This window comes from Psammomys obesus, unplaced genomic scaffold (genome assembly GCF_907164565.1).
Source record: "Psammomys obesus unplaced genomic scaffold, mPsaObe1.curated_primary_1811, whole genome shotgun sequence".
In the NCBI taxonomy this organism is placed as follows: domain Eukaryota; kingdom Metazoa; phylum Chordata; class Mammalia; order Rodentia; family Muridae; genus Psammomys; species Psammomys obesus.
The window spans coordinates 3193401-3216657 of record NW_026590859.1 but is presented as its reverse complement, the minus strand read 5'-3'; the positions used below and the strand labels follow the sequence as shown (position 1 = coordinate 3216657).

The 23257-nt window shown below is 50.0% G+C and overlaps 1 protein-coding gene across 2 annotated transcripts in view; it reads left to right on the top strand.

The window, feature by feature from the left end:
• The first annotated feature begins 7954 nt into the window (after positions 1–7954).
• Lpgat1 (lysophosphatidylglycerol acyltransferase 1) overlaps positions 7955–23257 on the top strand; it is a 117180-nt gene continuing 101877 nt past the window's right edge. The window contains exon 1 of one of the 2 annotated variants that reach the window (XM_055609146.1): positions 7955–8033. The gene's annotated coding sequence lies outside the window, so the exon portion shown is untranslated. Of the gene's footprint in view, positions 8034–8805; positions 8879–23257 lie in introns of those variants that run through there. The other variant, XM_055609145.1, reaches the window with a different exon arrangement.

Below are 23257 nucleotides of genomic sequence, written 5' to 3'. Positions count from 1 at the left end.
GCTGGGGCCGCCCAGCCTCCGGCCTCCCTTCTCAGCTCTCTCAGTTCGCTGTGTCCTTTCCTAGACCATCCTGCCAGCTGGGCGTGCAGCTTCGCATCCTTGGCCTCCAGCATACAGCAGGGCTGTTGGTGATATTCCGCTACTTAGACATCAGATTCAAGTGGTCTAGCATTAATGTCATTTCTGGTCCTCCACGCCAGGCCTGACAACCTGACTATACACATGAGAGCTGTCATTACTCAGCATCTTCTGGGTCTTGCTCCGCTCAGTCCTCCAGCCAACAGCAGCTGGCCCTAAACAGGACTGCAAAGCATGTTATCCCCTGCCGTGGGCCTGGTGATCTGAGACAGAGGCACTGTGGTGATTCCTCAGAGGGACTCCTGTGTGACCAGCGAGCAGCTCTGTCCCCGTCCCTCCCTTTCAGAACCTCCTCTGTCCTGATGTTGTGGGTCCTCATTAGAAAGCTCTCAGAAATCCTGAAAGTACTGAATGCCACACCTGTAGGGCAAAGGGCGCTGAGCCACAGAGGGGTAAGAGTGAGGCAGTTAATGCGAGCGAGGAAATGATAAGGGCTCATTCCCAGAAGCACATCGATTTAAACCACAGCACTCCTTGCAAAAAGAGAAGTGCAAGCCTGAGCAACCACCACCGAGGCTGGGCCAGCAGGCCCCGCAGAGTCCACTCTGTCCTCAGCGGCTGTGCTGTCCCTCAGGGGTAACGCTGAGTGTCAGAGTTCCAAGAGGACAATTGTACCTTCCACCTTTCTCACTTTTCCCAGAAATAGCAGCGCAATTCACTTTCTGTTCCTGCAGGACGTGACCATCTTTGGGCAGAGGGGGCACTGCCACCGTGTTTGTCTCTGAAATCACAGAATCAGTTCTCACGCCAGCTGCTCCGCGTCTGTGCAAATGAAACGCCTTAAAAACCACATCACTCTGCACGTATGTTTTCAAACACGGCTCTGACAGCAGGTAGGGCAGAACCTGTAAGAAAATGAGGCTCTAGTTACACAGAATAATAAAGCTCCTGAAGAGCAAAAATCACCACCACCAACATAAAATAGGGGGTAGACGTGCAGTGTTCATACCACGCAGCACGTGTCCCACACACCTGTAATGCCAGCACCTGGAGGCTAAGACAATACACTCATGAGTTCAAGTCCAGCCTGAAAACAGTGAGATCCAGACTAGCATGAGCTACCCACGGAGACCATGTCTCAAAAACAGACAAACAAGAACGAAAAACAAGACATCAAGAGACAGACAACAGAAAGATGGCCACTGAGCAGCGTGTGCAAGGGCACGCATACACACGTGTATGTAATAAAAAGTGCAACTTTAGATGCCAAAATGAATGAAGATTCATCTATTTACCTTCTATAGATGGTGGCTCTATCTGCACGCCAAAAATCAGATCACATTACAGATGGTTGTGAGCCACCATGTGGCTGCCGGGAACTGAACTCAGGACCTCTGGAAAAGCAGCCAGTGCTCTTAACCACTGAGCCGTCTCTCCAGGGCCCCCACCCCAGTTTAATTTTTAATTATAAATTGACTCAATTATAATTAAAAACGCAAATCTTTTTTAAAAGCGAGTCATACAAAAGCATGCGAGTACAGTTCAGTTTTTATGAAAGAAAACAATACAGCACTTGGTCACACATTGAGCTGGGAGATCCAGCTCAGGAAGGGGTTCTGAGAAGGGCAGCTGGAGCTGGGGAAGCCAGAGGGGCTTCTGGGCATTAGTAATGCCAAGCTGGATGACGGCTTTACAGATACTTTATTATTCTGTGTGTCTGTTATTATTCTTATGTCCTTATAAGGTAAAAATGCTAGTAAAAACATATTTATTTTATACTTAATGAAAACAATTTTTGAGTTATTTTAGAATTCCAGTCCTGGTAGAGAAGGTTATAAATTGGTTAGGCGTTCTCTAGCTGGAAGAGTGGCTTTGTGCCAACAGTCGTATAAAGATTATAGTTCTAAGATGTTTTCCTAAAACAACAATTAGATTTTTTTTTTAAACCTGAAATATCAGTATAAAAATTAGAAACGAAGTGAGGCGTGGTGGCACACGCCTTTGATCCCTGCGTGCAAAAGGCAGAGGCAGGCGGCTCTGTATGAGTTCAAGGCCAGCCTGGCCTACACAGTGACTTCCAGCCACTGCTACACTGAGAAACGCTGATTGAAAAAAGCAAAACTCGGAAACAAGATACAGTTTTGTTTGGTTAGTCGGTTTGGTTTTTGCTTTTTTAAGTCAGAGTCTGGGTGTGTGGCCCTGACTAGCCTGGCAGTCACTAAGTCGAGCAGACTGGCCGAAAACTCAGGATTCCTGTCTTGTCAGCCTCGAGGGCTGGAATTTCAGGCGCAAACCACTACGCCTGGCTTCACAGCTTCAAGGCATTGCTTTCAGGTAGGAGGAGGAGACTGGAAGGCTAGCAAATAGAAATGTGAGCAAGCTGCGCTCGATCCTCTTCCAGAGGACCCAGGTTCAATTCCCAGCCCCCATGGCAGCTCATGGCCATTTGTAATTCTGGTTCTAGGGGTCCCGTGCCCTCTGCTGGCCTCAGTAGGCACCCAGCACACATGTGGTACACAGACGCACTGCAGGCAGAACACACATAGACTTAAAATTTTCAACTGTGATGCACGGTGGCACTCGTCTGTAACCCCAGCATAGGAGGCGGAGGCAGGCGGAGCTCTGAGTTTGAGGCCAGCCTGGGCTACAGAGTGAGTTCAAGACAGCCAAGGATATCCAGAGAGACCCTGCCTCAAAAACAAACAACTAAATAAATAATAAAATTTCAAAACTAATGTGACCCTTAATAGTATGTGTATTACTTAAGTAAAGACAATATTCAAAAGATTTAATTTTTTATAGAGCTACAGTAAGAAACGGACTGACCTCAACTGCTTACGTCCCAAGATCTGTCACAGGGATGGAAAAAGCATGTGTGTGTTCTCTCATCACCAACGCCGTGACGCCTAAGTGGCGGCCTGCAGTGTGCGAGGCCTTTTACATGCACACGGGCACTTAGCAGATCACACGGGCCGAAAGAGGCAGCTGTTCGCTCTGTGGGCCCCCCTTCTCTTTCTGCAGCCATGTCCGTGGGGGAAGGCATTTGAAGCCCGCCTTCCTCAGCCACACCTCTGTCAACGGCTCCCCGCTGTGTCCTGGGTCAGGCAGCTGACAGGGGAGCTGTGCCGGGCACCCTGGATGCGGCCAGCACGAGCTGGCTGCTCTAACCCTCAGACCACCAGTCCTTGGTGAACCTGACCCTTCTCTCCAGAGCCACCGCTGAGACCTTCCTTCATGACTGCTTTCGGGGGACAAGCAGAGTGGTCAATGGCTTCCCCAAGAAAAGCCCCAGCGACAGAAGCTGCCTAGAGCTAAGGGCAGCCCAGACCCCACGGCAGGTCCGTGGGCTGTGCTTCACGCGCAGGCACCATCAGCCCACACCTCTTCTCACTACTGGAGGCACAGCACGCCTCTGATTAGTCAGCCTGAGCTCAGCCACGTGCACACAGGGAGTTCCAAGAAAGTGCTCAGTGAGGAGGAGGAAGGGGGAGGGACTTCTCTTCAAGCCCAAGAGGGTGGGAAGGATCCCAAAAGGCAGGATCAATTCCCTAGAAAACACTCATAGAGTGTGCAGAAAGTGTCGGGCACGCCCTTGGGAGCAGAGTTGCCGGGAAGGGGCGGACCTGAGAGTCAACAAGGTTCTCAGGAGAGTGGCCTGGGACAGGTTTTACAAGTGTCCCACTCGAGAGCAGGCGCTGGGTCCCAGCAAGCCCTCATCAGGTGGACCCCGAACGCACTTCACCTTCTGGAGCTGACATAAGGAGTTCCAGCCATGACTGCCAGCAGCTAAGGCCTCCAAACGGGTGCAGGGATGAAGAAGGGGTGTGCCAGTTCACCCGGCCCCAGACATCGCTGCAAGAGGAAGCAGTCTCCTAGCTGAATGCATGCAGGGCAGAGACGACGCTGTTTAAGGGCTAGTGGTGCCCAAACGCCTCCCAAGGGCTTCCGTGGCCTTGGCACACATGGCAGTTGGCCCAGGGTTTCACAGGGCTGTCAGCACGGGTACTCAGAAATGAGAGCCAGATTCTGGGAACTCCAGCCCATCGTCAGAACCACATACAAGGCAGAAGGCAGCGTGTGGGGCCTGTTTCAGGGGTTTACTGCTTGAGGGTCTGAAGCAAAACCCTGAGAATCTGCTTTTGCACAGGGATTTAAGTTATTAATATTAAGCCGTTCACATGCGAGCATCCAGTGACCAAGATGGTGGACCAGCTGCAGCCTCCAAGGAGTGCTGTCACCAGGCACGTAGTACTCCAGGGTACTCCCAGGGACTGAGGCAGGAGAATCCCGAGCTGATGCCAACCTGGTGATTCGGAAGCTCTCCGACAGATCCCCAGTGGGCCTCTCCTAAGTTACCACTACTCAAACTCTTATCAATGACTTGAAAACATTAATAAAACATGTGTCCCCTCAAGTGAAAGCAGTGATACTACCTGAGATTTTCCAATCGGGATTTCGATGAACGATTTCAGCCTCCTTGGTGTGGTTGAAAGGGTCTCACAATGTAATCCAGGCTGGCCTCAAACTTGAAATCCTCCTACACAGCCCGAGTGCTAGGATTCTAGGAAAGCACCATCATGCCAGGTTAGCCTGGTATTTTTGGCAGTGGAAGCTGTTTATGGTTTTAAATGTATTTTGTAAACATTGGTACGTGTACGGGTATTTCGTCTTCACGGATGCCTGAGCCCCGTGTGCATGCAGTGCCCACAGAGGCCAGGAGAGAGCACTGGGCCTCCTGGAACTGGAGTCACGGAGGGCTGTGAGCTCCCGCATGCATGCTGGGAACCGAACCTGGGGACATCTAGAAGCACAGCCAATTCTCTTGACCACTGAGCCATCTCCAACCTGTGTACTGTGTCCTAGAAGAGAAGCCAGCAGAGGGCCCCTGGGGTATCGTGGTTTAGAACACAGACTTCAGATTCTTATATGCTGCCCATGTTAAAATCCCAGCCCATCACTTACTACATGACCCTCAGAAAATTACTCTCTTCCCTGCAGCTCAGGTTCCTGTCTGTAAACTGAGGGTACTGATATACATACAACCAAGGTCAAGTTAATAGCCAGACATGGTGGTGCACACCTATAATCCCAGCACTTGGGAGGCCCAGGCAGGTGGAACTCTGTAAGTTCCAGGCCAGCCTGGTCTACAAAGTAAGTTCAGGTCAGCCAAGGGTTCAGGTCAGGGTTTCTACACAGAGAAACCCTGTCTCAAAAAAAAAAAAAAAAAAAAAATTAAAAACTGTAAAGTTATTCAAGTTGAAACATACTTTGAAAGTCATAACCAGGCCCACACCTACCTGCCTGCAAACTCATCCAGAATTCACCATAACTCAACCTGCAAGCTAAGCCATGTCTAACCATTCTGTGGGGTGCTTTGTGGCTGCTGTACAAACTCCCCTCAAAGTTAGCAGCCCAAAATGTGAAGGCGCTCTTGGTTCTTGTTCTACACCACCCGGTATTAACTGTGCCCTGGGCCGGCTGGGATGGTTGTTGAAAGGGCTCAGCTGAGGGCCCTTCTGGCTTCAGCCCTCCACGTGGACCCACCATGTGTCTGCAGGCCTCCTCACACGGTGACTGGACCCACTGAGAGTCCCCAATGACTAATAAAGCTCAGCCTTGGCAGTCACTCAGGGCTACTTCCACTATCGTCTATTGAGCCAAACAAGCTTCAGACCCAGCCCAGACAAAACTGGGCTAGAAGTATGGCCCACCTTCTGATGATCATACAGTTAATGTTATTTTTATAAAACTGTGTTTGTTTCTCAGTTTCTCTCTTAACCCAGCTATCACAAAAATAGACTCTTTCATATTTGTTTAATAATAAGCCTCACAACATAATAACTGAGCAGTTATTATTCTATTCTTAACTCTCTAAGATAATCTGATTTCCTCTCAGCATGCATCTCAGAGATACGCTCCAGCTTCTTCTCTTGATGTTACCTGGACCTCTCCATTGGCTGAATCCCTCTACTTCCTCCTCCAGCTCCTCCTCCCCTGGCTGGCAGGAAGTCCAGCCCTATCCTTTCCTCTGCTCAGTGATTGGCTGTAAACTGCTTTATTGGCATATCAGGGGACAATTGGGGAGCAGAGTTTATACCACATCAAGACAGGAGATTCTCAGAACGAGGATTGTAACCAGGTATTCCATACAGAAAACAGCATTTGAATTACAGGATAACCTTATGCCTACACCATACCAGGAAGTAGTAAAGCATATTACTGTCTATCTGTAATCTATCACAACTTAATGCTACTTTTGTAAGAGTGCATTGGGGTGTGTCTACATGAAGATGTTTGATAGACTGTGTACTATTAGCTGAATAAATAGTACATCCATAACAAGAAAAACAAGTACCTTTTCCCTTCTTTCTTCTTTTGCTTTTGTTTTGTTTGCTTGTTTATTTTGCAGGGGAAATCTCCTGAGTAGCTCTGGATGGCTTAAAACTTACTACATAGACCAGACTGGTCCTGAACTTGCAGCTACCCTCCTGTCTCTATTTCCCAAGTGCTTGTGCTCAGCCTAGTAATTTTCTTATTTTGAAAAATTACATGAAGATTAAAAAATTAATAATCAACACTGTGCTATTTCTACCAAAAGCAAGCAAGCAAGCAGGCAAGGAAAGAAAGAGAGAGAGAGAGAGAGAGAGAGAGAGAGAGAGAGAGAAAGAAAGAAAGAAGAAAAAGAGACCAAACTAGTTCAAATTACATACAAATCACACAAAGTTGATGGTCTGGAGAGATGACTCAGTGGTCAAGAGCACTTCCTGTTCTTGCAAAAGACCCAGATTTGCTTCCCAGCACCTACATGGCAAGTCACAATGACCTGTACCTCTGGCACGAGGGGCTCCTGTTCGTGTGGTTCACGTGACCTGGCGCAGGTGTGTGCATGCAGGCACTCATGGGCACACATGTCAGTACACTAAAGAAACTTACCCAAGGAGAAGAGAGGAGGTAGCACTAGATCCGGAAGAAAGAAGGGACAACAAGAGCACAGCACGTGCAACTGGAGTCGAAAGCTGAGAGTCACCGAGGGTGACAGGACATGGCCACGGCACAGGTGGGGCCCCAAAGGCCTGTGCACTGCTTCTGGGGGAGAAAGGTCTAGTGACAGCTGTGACAAAGAGGACTGACAATGCAAATGCTCCTTGTCCCAGCTCAAGAAGGGCTGGCCTGGGAGAGAGACAGAGGTGCCCGTCCTGCTGTTCTGGGGACGCTGATGGCAGTGGGGGAGAGCGTGTCTGAGATCTTCATACAGAAAATTCTAAGTTATAGATCAAAGCCGGAGCACCTTCCTGAAAGGCCTCAGCCTGCACGTTTCCTGGCGACCCTACCCTGAGGAGGCCGCCGGCCTCAGGTGACTACCAAGTTCCCGCCAAAGACCACAATATGACACTTTGGCGAGTGAGCAGAAACAGAGCACACGGTCATTTGCTGGAAGAGCCTCTGCCTTTTCCTAGTCGAAGGCCATGGCCAGCCCTGACTGGGTTCTCCATATTCCTCTGATGAGTCTGCATGTGGCTACCGGCCTTCCTGCGAGGACTTGTGAATTGCAGATGTTCTCGGGAGCAGAACTTGTGAACTGCAGCTGCACAGTGATCTCCAGGGCACCCACGGTCTTGCAGTTCGGGAGCACAGATCTACGCTCACTGCACGGATGTGTCCAGTTAGTTTGCCAGCTTGCAACAGTCTACAGCCGCCTGACAGGAGAGTGCTGGCTGAGGAACTGCCAAATCACTGCTTTGTGGATGTGCATGGGTTATCTTAGTTATCAAGGGAGGCAGGAGGCCCAGCCCACTGTGGGCGGTGCCGTCCTTAGGCCACTGCTTTAAGCTGTGTCAGAGGCCAGGTGAGCCTGAGCCTGTGATGGAGCCCGAGAGTGAGGCAGCAGATGGCACTCTTTCATGGTCTGCCCGGCTGTGCCTCGGTGATGGACTGCGACCTAGAAATGCAAGCAGGTAAACCCTTCCTTCCTCTGAGCTGCTTCTAGTCACAGTATTTCCTCACAACGGAAAGAAAATCAGAACAAGACAGAACCCTTCTGGAGCTGGTCCTTCCCATAGATGCCTGTGGGTGTGGCAAGGCCTCAAAGAGTAAGTGACAGCTTCTTGACGGCAAAGAATAGCTTGACAAGAAAGTGGGCGTTTCAGATTTTAAGCTGTGAGAAATGGAAACTGTTAGCGAGAGAAAGAGGAAGAGGTTGCTGCTGTGTTACTGTGCAGAGCTTCTCTGGGGGAAGAGTGATTCGTGTCTTAGGAGTTGAACTTTGCTGAAGATAAATCATGGGTGCCTTTACTGACTAAAATAGTGGTAACCCTCTCCACACACCATGAACCTTACTCACTTACTGGTGTGGGTACCAACACAGCAGTGACCTCTCTCCAAGGACCAGGGTCCAGGGCTGGGAGGGTGGTCGCTGCTGACCTCTGTGCTGCCTCTCCACCACGCCCGCTCTCGGTGGTGCTTCCTAGCAGCCGTCTGCTCAGCATGAACCCTGATCTCTTGCCCTCAACAGGGTCAGAGATCACATGTGAAATTGTTCAAAGAGAGGCCCAGGCTTTCCAAGAGCTGGGAGCTGGGATGTGGAAACGGGGCGGAGCCTGCCATGCTGGGACAGAGATAAGAGAGGGCACAAAGGAAGCAGAAGCCCAGAGAGAGGACAGACTGGGAGAGGCAGCTCCTGGCTGGGTCTGCAGAGCGGCCTGCTTTCCTGGCTTTCATCCGTTCTAGAACCTGGCACTTTCCTGCCCTTTGGCAGTAAGGAACTGCTAGAGTCCAGCTCCAGCTCACAGGGCGAACCAAGGTGGGTGGCCGCGTCCATGCTGACCAGCTGGTGGCTGGTGCTTCTCTCTGTAACTCGTACACACTCAGGCTGGCAGCCTTGTCACTCTCACTACATACTTTAACTCTTAAATTTGTAGGCTGGTAGTCTTGCTCTTTGGGGCTCCCTCTATCTACAGTTCAATTCTATATGTACATTTTAACTCCCAGGGGCCCTGATCACAGAGCCGCTAAAGGAAAGACAGCAGAGGGTCTTAGTCAAGCCAGGTGGCTCCTTTCACTCAGAGCACAAGCGGCCGCAGCCCTGATAGTTTCTTGCTATAAATACAAGGGGTTGTAAAAGGAAAAACCTTAGTTTCCTTCAACTGAACAGCTCCGCAGTGAACAGCGGAGTGAACCAGCAGCTGGCTGGACGCCAGAGTCCTAGTTAAGAAGGCTGGTAAAACACTCCGACTGCTTATCACTTAATAAAGAAATTAATTCATTAATAAGCGTACCTTAGAAACAAGCAAGAACATACACCTTTGGCAGACAAAGCAGGCAGATAGTCACACACCTCACACACACACGCACACATACACTCACGGACACCATTCATCCACATATATGTAAACATACAGACACTGGATGAAGCGGGTGGCCTCAACAAATGTTTAATTATGTCTTGGCTTTTTATACTGTCTAATACAAAGGTTCTGTATGTATGAAGAAATTACATCATTTAAAAACAGATCCATAAAAGGGGTTACAGTAAGACTATTGGTCATAAAATCTAACTAGATGCTTTGTTTATCCTAAGTCTCATCTAGATGCTCATTCTGAGTTCAAAGCAGAAGTTTTGTCTTCTTATTTCAAATGTACAGTATGTGTTCAAAGCAAGTTTTTTATGTCAAGGTTTTTCTAAGAAGCAGGTGTCTGTCTTGTCTTGTCTAGCTAACCATTTCTTCTTTGTTCCTATATTCATATGGTCTTTCTTATCGTGGTGTACGCCTGGGCCTTACTCTTGGCCTATCCCTAGACTGAACGTATCTCCTTGATTGTTAATTTCTTTCAACTGTGTTTTCCTTCTTGGTGTAAGCCAGACGCTCGGCATGGGGGTCCTCAGGGCTCCCAGCAGTCTTTGCAGGAGGGTTTTGTTTATTCATTCATTCATTTACTTATTATGTATACAATGTTGTGTCTGCATGTTCACCTGCATGCCAGAAGAGGGCACCAGATCTCATTATAGATGGTTGTGAGCCACCATGTGGTTGCTGGGAATTGAACTCAGGACCTCTGGAGGAGCAGTCAGTGCTCTTAACCTCTGAGCCATCTCTCCAGCCCTGCAGGAGGATTTTAAATGACTTGAATCAAGTCAGAGTCATCATCAGGGGTTACGAAACTGCTAGTCTGTTTAAACAGCACTGTATCATTCTAGTGCGTCTTCAGATAACCTGCAGGAAACGCCCAAGAGAGTGAGGGTCTCTGCGGCGCCCTTCGGAGACACCCATGCACAGGCAGTGCAGCCACAATAAGCAGTCTTGAGGCAGAATCCTTGGGGCCTTGTCTACACCATGTCAGGCAAGCAAACACGAGCTGCCTCCAGGAAGCTCGCTTGCTTGCTTCTGCCAATCCAGCATGCAGTTGCTTCCAGCAAGAGACGGCCCTGAATCTTGACACTCAGTGGATCCCTGACTTCCCGGAGCCTGAAGTGTAACCAACCCTGCTGACAGGGTGTGACTTCTGTTCAGGAAGGAGACAAATCCTAGACAAATCCTGTGAAGAGCAACCTTGGGGCCCTTCAGCCCCTTCCTGCCCTCTGCAGCTCTGTGGAGGGGTGGTGGGCGCGCTGTTTGCCTCATCTGCGCAGCTTCAGCCCCAATGCCCGGCTGAGGGTGTGTGGGGTTCTCATGTGCAGCTGGGCGCCCCTCCCTTGCCCCTTCCCCACTGGCCCAGGGGCCACTACTGGGACTCTAGTGTGACCCCAGCCCTGGGGCCCTCCCCTGTGCCCATTCCTGCAGCCAGAGGTGCCCTGGCCATCCCGGCCTGCTCCTCTGTCCCTGTCTCCTCCTGGCCTTGACCTCTGCCCACAGACGCCCCACCTGGCTGGCCCACGAGAACTGTGCATCCTCGTGTGGGAGGGGCTTTTGCTTGCCGAGGGGTCTGACACCTCCGAGGCTGTGTCCTGTTTGCTCTTGTGTCTCTGCGGCCTCCACTGCAGTGGGGAGCACAGTTGTGCTAATGGGCAGCTGGGGAGTGAACAAGTAAATGACGAACCCACTCAACCCCGTTTCCTCCACCGTCCTCACTCGGCAGTGAACGCGCCGGTTCTCTTCATGCCGATTCTCTTCAGTGATGTTTTCTGGGAGGGAGTGTATGCAGGCGTGCACGTGTGCGGGTAGACACGCGTGCGTGCGTGCGTGCATGCGTGTGGAAAACAGAGGGTCTCTGCATGGCCCTGCACCCCCTGCCGTGGTGACGTCCTGTCAGTGAGCCTATGACAGGACGTGTCCCCATGAGCCCGCCTGTCCCCAGCCCCAGGGCTGCAGGCGCCGCGCTCAGCTCCAGCCCAGCGCTGCACACTTGACCTCAGCCTCACACTTGTGCAGCGAGTGTGTCCGAGGTGTCTCTCCTGCCCCTGACGTTACGTTTTCATCCCCTACGAATCTGTGCGCCGTGGGTGCACAGCACACGGCGTGCTTGGGGAGGGTAGAGGACAGCGTGCCCTTGCTCTCACTCTGCGGGCCACACTCGCCTGGCTTGCACGCAAGTGTGCTGAGCCGTGCAGCGTCTCCCTGGCCCTGACGTCTCTTTATGGTAGTTGTAGGTTTTGCTTCCCCATCTGAAAGGCGGTGTGCTTGTGAGTGAGACTGTGTACATGAGTGTGTTTGTGTATATTACTGTGAGTGTATGTGTGTGAGTGTGTGTTTTATGTGTGTTTAGTGTGTGGGGGGTGAGTGTGTATGTTAGTGTGTGAGAGGGAACGAGAGGGAGATCTGTTCTGCTCTTACAGAACTTAATGGCAGCCCTCCTCGCCCTCCTGAGGCAGAAGTGTCTCAAATGGCGGCTACTTTTCCCCCGTCCACTCGCCTCTTCAGCACACTGTGACCTGTGCCCACCCCTGTCGGTGGCAGTTCGACACTGGGCTTTAGATTCAGCCCGCTGACCTTGAACAATCCACAGGGAGGGGAACGAGAGCGCACACAGGAGTCCACAGGGAGGGGCGCTAAGGTGCAAGTGCCTGTCCGTCCTCTTCCTGCCCCTTAACAGCACTGACTTCACTTTTATAAATTCTAGGTTATAAAATCCTCTCTAAACAACCTCTTGTTCTCGTGTCTGCTTTGCTGAAGACTTTGACCTCTCTGCTTCCCATCCACAGCAAGACATGGAATTAATGCCCTATTCTCAGAGCTGCAAAGTAACTTGGAACATAAGACTAAAAAACTGGGGTAAACAGGACCTGATGTGTAAAAGGAACTTTTATCCTCCTCAAGTAATTGCTGTCTCAGAGACTTACTACCTCCTTCTGCCAACCGGGACCTAGTCCTGGAAGCTTCTAGCCTCTGTCAATCTAACCTAGGCCTAAAATGTTTTCAGCCTGAGACTTCCTGCTTAAAAAAATCTCACCCTTTATTATTCTTACTGAGCTCATAGCTGGCTGGTTCAACTCAGCTGTTCTGGCTCAAACTCCTCTCTCAGGTGACTTATTCAAATCTGGTGTTTCTCCCTGCCTCTGAATTGCTCTGCTTAGCCTCAAATTAACTCCAGAAATCTGCTCTAATCTTCTGGCTCCTTCTAATTCTCTGGCTCATTCTCTGACTCATTCCATCTTCACCTGGGTCTCTGCAACCTGTCTCTCTATTACTCTCCTGGTAAAACTGCCTCCTCTCTCTCCTTGCCCATTAAGTAGCTTCCCTTCCTCTCTCTTCTCATGAGAGTTGAGCATATACTATATTGTCTAATCTTTCTTTTATTCATCACTCTTTCTGCCACTCAATTAGACATCACTTTCAAACATGGGTGCTTCCTTCTACAAACTAACTTTACCTTCATTGTTTGGGATTAAAGGTATGAACCACCAGGACCTAAGCGTTTCTTTACCTGATACTTGCTCTATACCAGGCTGGCCTTGATCTGTTTGCCTCTGTCTCCTGGATTAAAGGTGTGTCTGTATTCCAACGGGATCACACAGACCTAGAATGTCTTTGGATGTGATCTCTTGCCAGAGCAGCCATGTTCTACCTTAAAATTTCCTACAACTTCCCCCTTCTGTTTCTAAGCTAAAAATTATACACAGTTTAACTTTTACAAAAGAAACAATTATCAGTCCCACAAACTTAACAGTTCGAATGTCCTTATGAAGATCCGATCAGCCACTGATGCGATGGTCCTCGCAACTGTAGTCCTGGTCGACTGTTCTTCAGCAATAGTCCATTTCAGCATCAAGCTGTCCCAGGCCGCCAGTCTGGTGAACCGTCTGTTCCTCGTTGGCTGGCTTGTTAAGCTGTCTCCGAGCAGGGGCATCTGCTCTCTGCATCTCTTCCTTGAGTCCTGCCTTGTCCTGGCGACCAGGGAGCTGAGGCAGGACAATCACAAGCATAAGACCAGCCGGGCCAACCTGGTGGGACCCTGTCTGAATCTGAAGAGTGGGGGTGTGGCTCGGTGGCAGAGCACTTGGTCAAAAGGCCAGAACCATGTTTAACCCCGAGCACTGCAGACTAATCAGTTAACAAATACATTGGAGGAGAGTCTAGCTCTGATCAACCATCACACCTCCCCTTTCCTGCACTTAGATATGGCTGGATGGGTGAATTTCTGCACAAAGAATGTGCACCAGTATGTTGTTTCTTGGTGACAGCTTTCTGCCATGCCTCCTTCCCCTTCCCACACACTGGGACCCAGCCATGCCAGTGCTCAGCCTTGACTTCAGCCATCCAGGCCCGGGCGTGGAGGAACAACAGGACGGAAGTCTGGGCCCTCCTGCACTGAGGTGTGACGGAGCATGGGAGGGCTGAGCTTGGATGACTCCACAGGGAAGAAGCAGACTTCTTAAGACCTGGCAAGGCTCGTGGGGTTCAGGTTCGCATCCCACTCTTATGAACATGGAAAACGACATAGAAGTGCTGTTGGTGCCGAAAAGCCTACAGCGTGTGACATTGTCTCACCAGCCGGGAGACAAGAAAGCTGTTGTTTGCTGGAAAGCTGGTGTCATTTTCGTGTGGAGAAAAAACAAAAACAGCAAATTGCCAAGGAAGCCACTTGCAGGTACTTGAGGGACATCCCACTCACAGATTAAACTCTAGCTGTAGAGGAAGCAGTTACACAATAGCCACCTTGTTAATGTGTGCTAGCTGCTCCTTCCAACAAGTTTTTGGCCAAGGTATCACAGAAAGAGTGTAGTTTGAAACTGACCAGACTGGAGTGTCCACAGATAAGGCATTCAGAAGGGCTAGAAATTGCTTCTAACACTAAAAAAGAAATCAACCAGAGTTGCTCGAACATTTTCCAGAGGCTATTGGAACTTCCCAGCCAAACTAAGAGCCAAGCTTACGGTCAAGTCAGAAGAAAGTCTGAGACTGTGTGCTGGAGCCCGGAGTTCCAGATGGGAACAGCCCACTCTCAGGCTGGGTTGCTGGAGAGGTGCCTGGGGCGCTGACTGGCTCATGAGGCTGACTGAAGACTTTCAAGGGAATTGTATTGTCAAGGAAGTGATAAGGCTCATCGATTTGAACACATACATACATGTTTAAGCCTTAAAGCATACTGAAGTCTTCACAGCCCCCTGGGACTTGGCCAGCGCTGGCTTCACTTGATGCAAGAGGGGACAGTGGCACAGAACCGTCCAGCAGGCACACTGTCAGCCACGGAGGACACCAGACACACCTCTTCCGTGTTCCCTATTCACAGGTCCATGCCCACTTCAGTCAGCCATGCCATTGCTGGTCACTCATAGTCACTAAGAGAACTGTGCCAGTCCTCTGGCTATGCTGGGCGGGCTTCTCGGCACACAGGTGTGCACATTTCCCTGCTCTGTTCTGCAATCCTGAGTCACAAGATCCTTCATTCAGCATGTCAGCCTCACTGTGTGTCCCCATTCCTCTGCCCACGGTGCCTTTCCGAGCCTTTGCGTCGCTCTTATTCACACTCACCTCTAGTGATTTTTCCAGTCTGTGGCTGTCCACTGGTTCATAGCTGGAACTGAGTTTACAGCAGATCACAATTGTACCAAGCACCTTTTCACATTGTTCATTGGCCGCTTGCGTGTCCTCTTCTGTGCCAGTCAGAGCTTTTGGAGGGACCTGTGGCTGCCTCCCTTCTTCATATTGATTTCTTCTCTGTGCTTGTTTTTTTGCCATCTGGTCTTTGGGAAGAGTGCTACAAAGCAATCTGATTACACCAACAAATAGCTCCATCTAAACCCTTGGTCCTTCCTATCTGTAGTTCACATCTGCCCTATAAAAGCTGATTCGATTGGTTTCCCAGACACAGTACAGGGACTAGATAGTTGGGTAATGCTCTTAGGGTGTTTGAGGCCAGGGCACCTATGGGTGCCTGAAGCAGGAAATGCCACTCTGGCCCTACTGACTATGACGAGGGCATGAAACAACAAACGGAGGCAAGAAAATCAGACAAACACATGACCTCAAGCCCAGAGACAGAGCTCTTGGATAAAGAGTGTGGTACACACACAGAGCGGGGTGCTAATGGCCATTTGTGACAGCACACATAAATCTGAAGACATTTAAGTGAGGGTAGACAGACGGTATAGAAAGAAAACTGACACATACCCTAATTTAGATGTGGGATTTAAACAAGTTAAGTTCATAGCAATGGGAGAAAATGGTGGTTCTCACAGCTGGGCAGAACTGGGGTAAAACTGTTCAAACAACACCTTTCAGGCAGGAGGAAGAAATTCAAGGAGCCTATTCAATTCATGAGACTGTAGCTAATGAAGATACGCTGTATAAAAAGTCAGGAGGAGGATCAGGGAAGTGAGAGAAGCAGGGAGAGAGAAGGAGGAAGGAAGGAAGAAAGAAAGTTGGGAAGAAGGGAGAGTGGGAGGAAGGAAACTTAAATTCACTGTCGATAAAGCTCTCAGTCCTCATTCAGAGAGGGCTATAATCAGCAGCACCTTCCAGGCAATGACATCACTTCCTTTTAGTCATTCTGGGATGATGCTTTTCATCTCAAGTGTTTGGAGACTGATTCCTCAACAATAACCCACCCTACATGTTAGTCACGGTTTGTTGATTACACTGAGGTGATTACACAGTTACCACCAGGAAGTAATAAACATCTCCATGCTGAGATCATTCTAATTGCACCTCAAAGACAGTCTAAAGTCTGAAGAAAGGTGTGTTAAGATGCACCAATGTTCACCAAGAGTCACTAAGAACCTGACTGGCAGATGTGAGCATTGCTGTCCCTCCAGGAAGCTGTTTCCAGCTTGAAACAAGAACATCACCCTAGCTGGGCACAGCGGCACACACCTGTACTCCCAGCACTCAGGGAGGCAGAGGCAGGGGGATCTCTGCGTTCAAGGCCAGCCTGGTCTACAAAATGAGTCCAGGACAGCCAGGGCTACACAGAGAAACCCTGTCTTGAAAAAAACCAAAATGACAACAACAAAAGATCCTCCACTCCGACTAGAGGCCTGGGACTGGAGTGACCGGGGGCATATGGGACCTGTGTTAAGATTTGCTAGCAGAGAAGCCTGCAAGGGAAAGCCAGAGACCCAGGGAAGAACTGTACCAGAACCATGCACTCATCAACAGGCATTTCACTTCTTGAATGCCTGCTGTGTGGCAGTCACTGTGGGGGAGGGACGTGGAATTGAAGCCATTGGAGAGAGCACTGGCTCTGGGGTCTTTGGGGCCATGTCAGAGGGACGGTAGTCTTTGGGAAGGCCTCAGGACAGAGTCACATCAGTGGCTGTCACCCCTCTTGCACTCATCTTCAGGCTGGCTTCTGCCATTGTGCCCTGGCAGCTCCCCTGGATACCAGTATTTACAAAGAGAGTAGACACCTCTCATCCAAAATATCTGCTGCATACCCGACCCAGGCTGGGTCTGTGGGTTAGAGATGTTTTGCTCCCCAAGAGTTCATATTCGGGAGGTGGTGGTAGAGCGTGGTAGAGCCTAGTGGTTAGAGTTAGTGCAAGGTGGTCAAGGTCACTGGGGACATCCCCTTAGGAACAGATTGCTGCAGTTCCTAAGGGCCTGATTATTAGGGAAAAGAAAGGAGCGGTGAGCTGGCACACACCTATTCTTCCTGCGCGCTCGGGAGGAAGAGACAGGATGAGTAGCACTTAAAGGCCAGATTGGGTTACATGAGACCTTGTCTCAAAACAAAGCAAAAGCAAAAGGGTACTGAGGGCATGGTCCAGTGCATGCAGTGCTTGAGGAGCAAACACAGGGACATGAATTCAGATCCCCGGCACCCATGTGGGAAGCTCCGCATGCTGGGCCCCTTTACAGCACGTAAGGGCCCAAGTCCCTGGGCCATCACAGATGGTTTCATTGTTGTTGTTTGGTTTTGCTGGTTGTTTAGTTTTTGAGACAGGGTTTCTCTGTATAGCCCTGGCTGTGTAGCCCTCGCTCTGTAGATCAGGCTGGTCTTAGACTCAGAGATCGGACTGCCTCTGCCTCCCGAGTGCTGGGATTAAAGGTGTGCACCACAGCACCAGCCAAGAGATGGAGTTTTGAAAGACATGGATGTTGAAGTGCATTCTGGGATTAGGGAACAGTGTGAGCCTTCACTGAGACCCCAGGCACAGCACTGCCCCATGAAGACAGTGAAGGTAGAGGCAGGTTAAGGAGAGGAAAATGCTGAATTGGATGTTCCTGTGAAATATATGAAGAGAGAGTGGGCACAGGGCTGGGAAGGTGCTGCTGGGAGCGTAGACAAAGCAGCCATTTGTTAAATCCGACACACAGGCTGATTCCAAGCACTTTCCTCACGCTGCTCTTCTAGGTCCTGAGACTTCCAGAGAGTCTCCTTTGTGTAGACAGTCTCAGTAGCCTCAAACTAGCGGCCTCGCTGAAAGGGCTTTGAGCTCCTCCGCCTCCACTTCCCGGGTGCTAGGAACACGGATGTGTGCCGGTGTGCCCACTGTGGCATCAATATTTCTACCACAGTTTGGTTAAAAAAAAAAAAGCAGAAACACAAGAAGTTGTTTACCAAGGCCATCCAGCCAATCAGTGCTGAGTGGGATTCACATTGGGTCCCCAGAGCCTGGAAGCTGGGGAGAGACAGACTTGGACTTGGGGGAGCTGGTTTGGGAATGGAAAATGCCAGTTCCCAGTCCCCAGCCGCCAAATGCAGCAGTCCTCGTCTATGCGCCTTCTCCCACCGTACGTTTGCTCAATATTCTTTGGCTGTACATAGCCTTCCTGCTTTCCTCATGTCACCCAGAGTCCATCTGGCTACAGTTACCTGGAGACACTGACTCAGCAAGCCAAAGCCATGGTAGAAAGTGCCACCATGGAGCAGGAGTACCACATGGAACAGGAGTGTCACCATGGGGCAGGAGTGTCACATGGAACAGGAGTGTCACCATGGAACATGAGTGTCACATGGAACAGGAGTGTCACATGGAACATGAGTGTCACATGGAACAGGAGTGTCACCATGGAACAGGCGTGTCACATGGGGCAGGAGTGTTGCCATGGAACATGAATGTCGCCATGGAACATGAGTGCCACATGGGCATCTCCAAAGCTAAGACTCCAGCGTCTCCAGATCATCAGGAATTTCCTCATCTCATCTACTCTGCATCTTCAGCTGCCGGAGTTCAAGTCAACACACAAAGGACTGACAGCACAGGAGAAAGTTGGCCTTCGCTGTGACGCCTTTCTCTTATTCATGAAGAAACCCAGATCTGCCTTCAAATCTTTCTGCCTATACACACCCATTTCTACTCAGTCACCAGCAAAATTACCAGCAGAAAGGAATGGGATCGCCTGATTGGTTTAGGGGTGTTCGTGACCTCGGGAAGACAATAGCACCATCAGGGTGCGGAGGGGAAAGGAGCAGGCAAGGGCGGCTGTGGAAGGGGAGCAGTTCGGTGCTAGGGTCATCTGCCATGGGCCATTAGCAAGCAGGCTGCTTTGCTGTGCTCTCTGAAGCCCTGTCCTCCTCCCAGAGGCAAAAGACTCCCTTTTCCAGTTTGGTGGTTTGAGCAAGAATGGCCCCTACAGGCGCATGTATTTGACACTATTTGAAAGTCTTAGGAGGTGTGGCCTTGTTGGAATGGGTGTGGCCCTGTTAGAGGAAGTGTGTCACTGGGGGCGGGCCCTGCTGTCTCAGTGGCCCAGGGTGGAGCTCTAGGCTACTGCTTCAGCAATGTGCGACGTGCGACGCGTGAGCCTCGGTGTTCCCTGCCATGAGGATAATGAACCAAAATTTCAATTCTTCAAAGCTGTAAGCAAGCCCCAATTAATTACATGCTTTCTTTTATAAGAGTTGCCTTGGTCAAGCCGGGCTTGGTGGTGCATGCCTGTAATCCCAGCCCTTGAGGGAGGCAGAGGCAAGCAGATCTTTGTGAATTCAAGGACAGCCTGGACTTCAAATTGAGTCCAGGACAGCCAGGGCTACACACAGAGAAACCCTGTCTCAAAAAACCCAAACAAAAGCAAAACAAACAAAAAACCCACCAAAACTCAAAAAACACACACAAAAAGCAAAGAGTTGCCTTGGTCATGGTGTCTCTTTACAGCAACAGACAGTAACTAAAACAATGTGTAGAACACAGATGCACATAGAATCTGTGAAGGAAGCTGTAGTGTATCTTTAGTGTTAAAATTCCATAGCAAAGTGGTTGGGGTGCCATATCTAAATAAGATCCCTGGGGACAAGGGTGCTAATGAAAACTAAAGCTAAGAAACCCAGGCATGAAGCGGCTAAATCTTCACAGTGCAGAGGATGCAATGATTGTCCTTAGGTGACGGGAATTTCCTACAGATAATTCTTATAGAAAAATGGGTGAATGTAACTTAGGGAAAAAAAACAAAAACAAGACTAATATTGAGAATTTCAATGATGGGAGTCTTCATTTTCCACTGGAGAAAAGATTGTAAGAATGGCTGGAGCCAGCCATGCCGAAACCAAGAACAGCAGCCATGATCCACAAGACATATTCTTTTTAACGATTAATTAATTAACTAATGAATTAATTTTTGCCTAAACAATAAGCATTCTTTTAGTGCTGGCTGTAAAAATATTGGGAAACAAAGATTGAGAGACCAAAAGATTAAAAATCAGCGGCTATTATTAAAATTTAAGGTCTGAATTAGCTGGGTGAAGTCCCGAAATGCCCTGAGGGGAACAACCTCCCTTACTGCATTCTTTCCCCACTCACTAGAGATACAGTTGCTAGGAAACTGGCCCATCCCTCTAGGGCGGGACACCAGATCATTAATGGTTTGGGGATCTTCCTATAGCCAATCAATTCAAAATGCAGCCTTTTGACCAATAGATGCTTGCTAGGCAGGAATTGCCCCTGCTTTGGGCATGCTGGGAGGAACCAGAATTTTTAAATCCTTCAACTAACCTGAGCAGGGGGCTCTCGGCTCTCCCACTTCGGTGGTGGTGGGGTGTGAGCCCGAGCTGCAGCTTGTAATGATTTATAATAAAAAGATCCTCATGTGGTTTGCAGCGGACTCAGCTCCTGGTGGTGGTCTTCTGGGGTATCGCGACTCGGGCACAACAAGATGACAGTTCAAAAGCTAGTTTTAACTTAATTCACTATAGTCTAAAGCAGTACGAACAATGAACGGAAACAGCTTCGATTGTTAAAAAGCGAACAAAAAACGTTCTCCAGCGTGGTTTTGTGGTCCTGCTTAGTGACAGGGAGCAAGCGTTTTTCTATCCTCACACTCCTGAGTTTGGATACAGCTCATCCTTGCACTTGGGGCGCTGTGAATCTTCACTGTGAAGTTGTACTTCACCCTGCTTGCCAAAACTGTGCTCCCTCATGAAGGCGGGTGTTGTTGCCCCGAGCCCCTAAGGACTGACAGGAGCCTCAGCCAGTGGCAAGGCCCACACCCCACAGCCGCTGCTCTGCGTGGCTAAGTCTAAGCAACATTAGAATTTCACTGCTAATGCTGCTCTTTCTATCGCTTTGGCACAAGGTCGTTTTCGGAAGACTGAGCTCCCTTTTGGATTGTCTGCTCCTGTTGAGTCCTCCTGAGATCAACAGAGCAGGCTTCCTCTGCGGCGAACTAACAGATGGGTAGTGACAGTCAGCACGCAGACTGCAGGAGGTGATGTGACTGTTGGCTCACACTGGTGTGTGTGATCTGTGCACAGGGAAGAGTGTTTGTAACGTTTGTTAGTTGTGCAAAGTTAACATCCACAGAGCTGAACCGGGATAGGGTCACCGGGTGACCGTTAGTACTAACTAAACCATGGCAAGGAAATCCATGCGTTCTACAACCGTGCAAACTGAGGGCTGCTTGCATGGATGCAGGCACACACCATACCCTACCCAGCTCCCAGCTTCAGCCCTCCAGTATTCAAAGCCAGTCATCAGTGTCTGCTGCACCCACTCTACCCTTCCTCTACCTTAAGTCAGACCCTTGATATCCCAAGTAGAAACATTCTCAAGTCAGAATTAGGGATTGCACTCAGCTCTGTCCAATTTCAGAGTCTGGGTTCTTAAAAGCTGCACTCCAGAGCTGTTCGTGAGCAGCAAGTAAATGATTATTTGTCCTGTCACACTCAGACCTCCAGATTTCACGTCCAGGTCTCTTTTGTTAAAGCCACCGCACACAGGGGCTGCTCGCCCACTGCTGACTTTTTCATCCAGTACCATCCAGCCAGGGTCCTGCACGGGGGTCCCCGGTCCCACCGTCTCCCTTTACCGTAGGATGGTACAGGGTCTACTCCAGGCATGCCTGCAGCACGCAGAGGACAGTGGGACAGCCTCCTCTGCTGAACCCCAGACAGCGCTCTCTGTGTCACTGGCCTGGAGGGAGCTCTGTGGGTATATCACTGCCTTGAACCCTGCCAGGTCTCCGGCTTGGCCGAGCAGATCCCTGCCAGTGTTACAGGGGAAGCAAGCCGTGCAAAGGGTAAATGAAGACCTGATGCAGACTGACTTTGTCAACCTAGAAGAGACTTCAAGGAGTCTAATAACAGGCGGTTTAGTCCCAAGACGTTTAAACCTAGTATAACTTAAAAACAAACAAAACAACAACAACAAACCCTTTCCTGGTGTAGCGCAGTCCCAGCTGCACAATGAAGCATAATTACATTGAAACTCAACTCACGATAGTGTCATTTCTTCCAAGAAGATAGGTTCTAGAGATAGGCTCCCTGTAGTAGCCTCAGGGCCTGAGGGTCTGGCCTGGTCTTGGTCACACAGATAGCATAGGGTCGTTTGGATGGTCAGCCGCCTCTGGTCCTGGTTGTGGGAGCCTGGCCCACAGATGGCTCAGATCACCAGGCTGCTAATGGCTTCCCATTCTCACCTTTCTGGGTAGAAAGAACAGGTTTTTCATCTTTCCCAGTGGAAAGACAACCTGTCTTCTCCTGGTTCCTCTGGAGATCTGTGGGCACAAGGACTCTTGTGCAATGCTCCCGACACCTGGCCCTAGATGCACCTAGGCTAAATGATTCTGCGCCTGCTCAAACCGGTCCTCTCTGGACTCCAGCCTCCTGGGATGGAGCATCTGGCTTGAGAAGGAAAATTGCGTGCTGAGCCTGGACACTGTGAAAACAGCAGATGAGAACGGAGGTGCGATGGAGAGAGTGGCAGGCGCTGTGCGCTTTCCTCTGCGGCACCCCTCCCGACGGCTGCGTTCCGAGAGCTTGGAATGCTCCTGGCAGTGCTAGAGGAGGTCTTATTCTCCGTGCCCCCTTTCTTCCGTTCCACCACAGCTTTCTGACTGCCCTGTAACTGCCCTACTTCAGAGTTCCCTCTCCCTCAGGGAGTCACCAAGTGGGGTCCTTCCACCCCCTTGGGCTGGAGTTTCCCAGCAGTCTCGTGTGTGAGTCTGGGTGTGCCTGGGACACAGATGCTCAAGAGAGGAGGTCGAGGGCCTGGAGAACAGAGGGCCTGGAGAACAGCGGGCCTGGAAGCCATGGAAAGAAGGAAGGGAGGGTGACCCAGTTCACTGTTGATTTAGGCTCATGCGTGCCGCCTTGCCATGGACGTCGCCTGCATGGAAGACAGTCTCTTCTGTGTGCCAGGCTTACCTCCGCTTTCTGTGATAGTATTTACATGCTCCTTCCTTTGGGGAATCTCCTTTCCCCATCTAGGTGACCAGCACAACAGCCAACCAGGAAAGCCTTCTCACTTCACAGTGGAACGCAGGCAGCCCAGATCGGCAGTCAGATCCTTCTCCCTGGCCTTGGACACATGGACACTGCAAAAGAGAAGCCTTCTTTCCCTCAAGGTGGCTAAACGGAAATTAAGTTC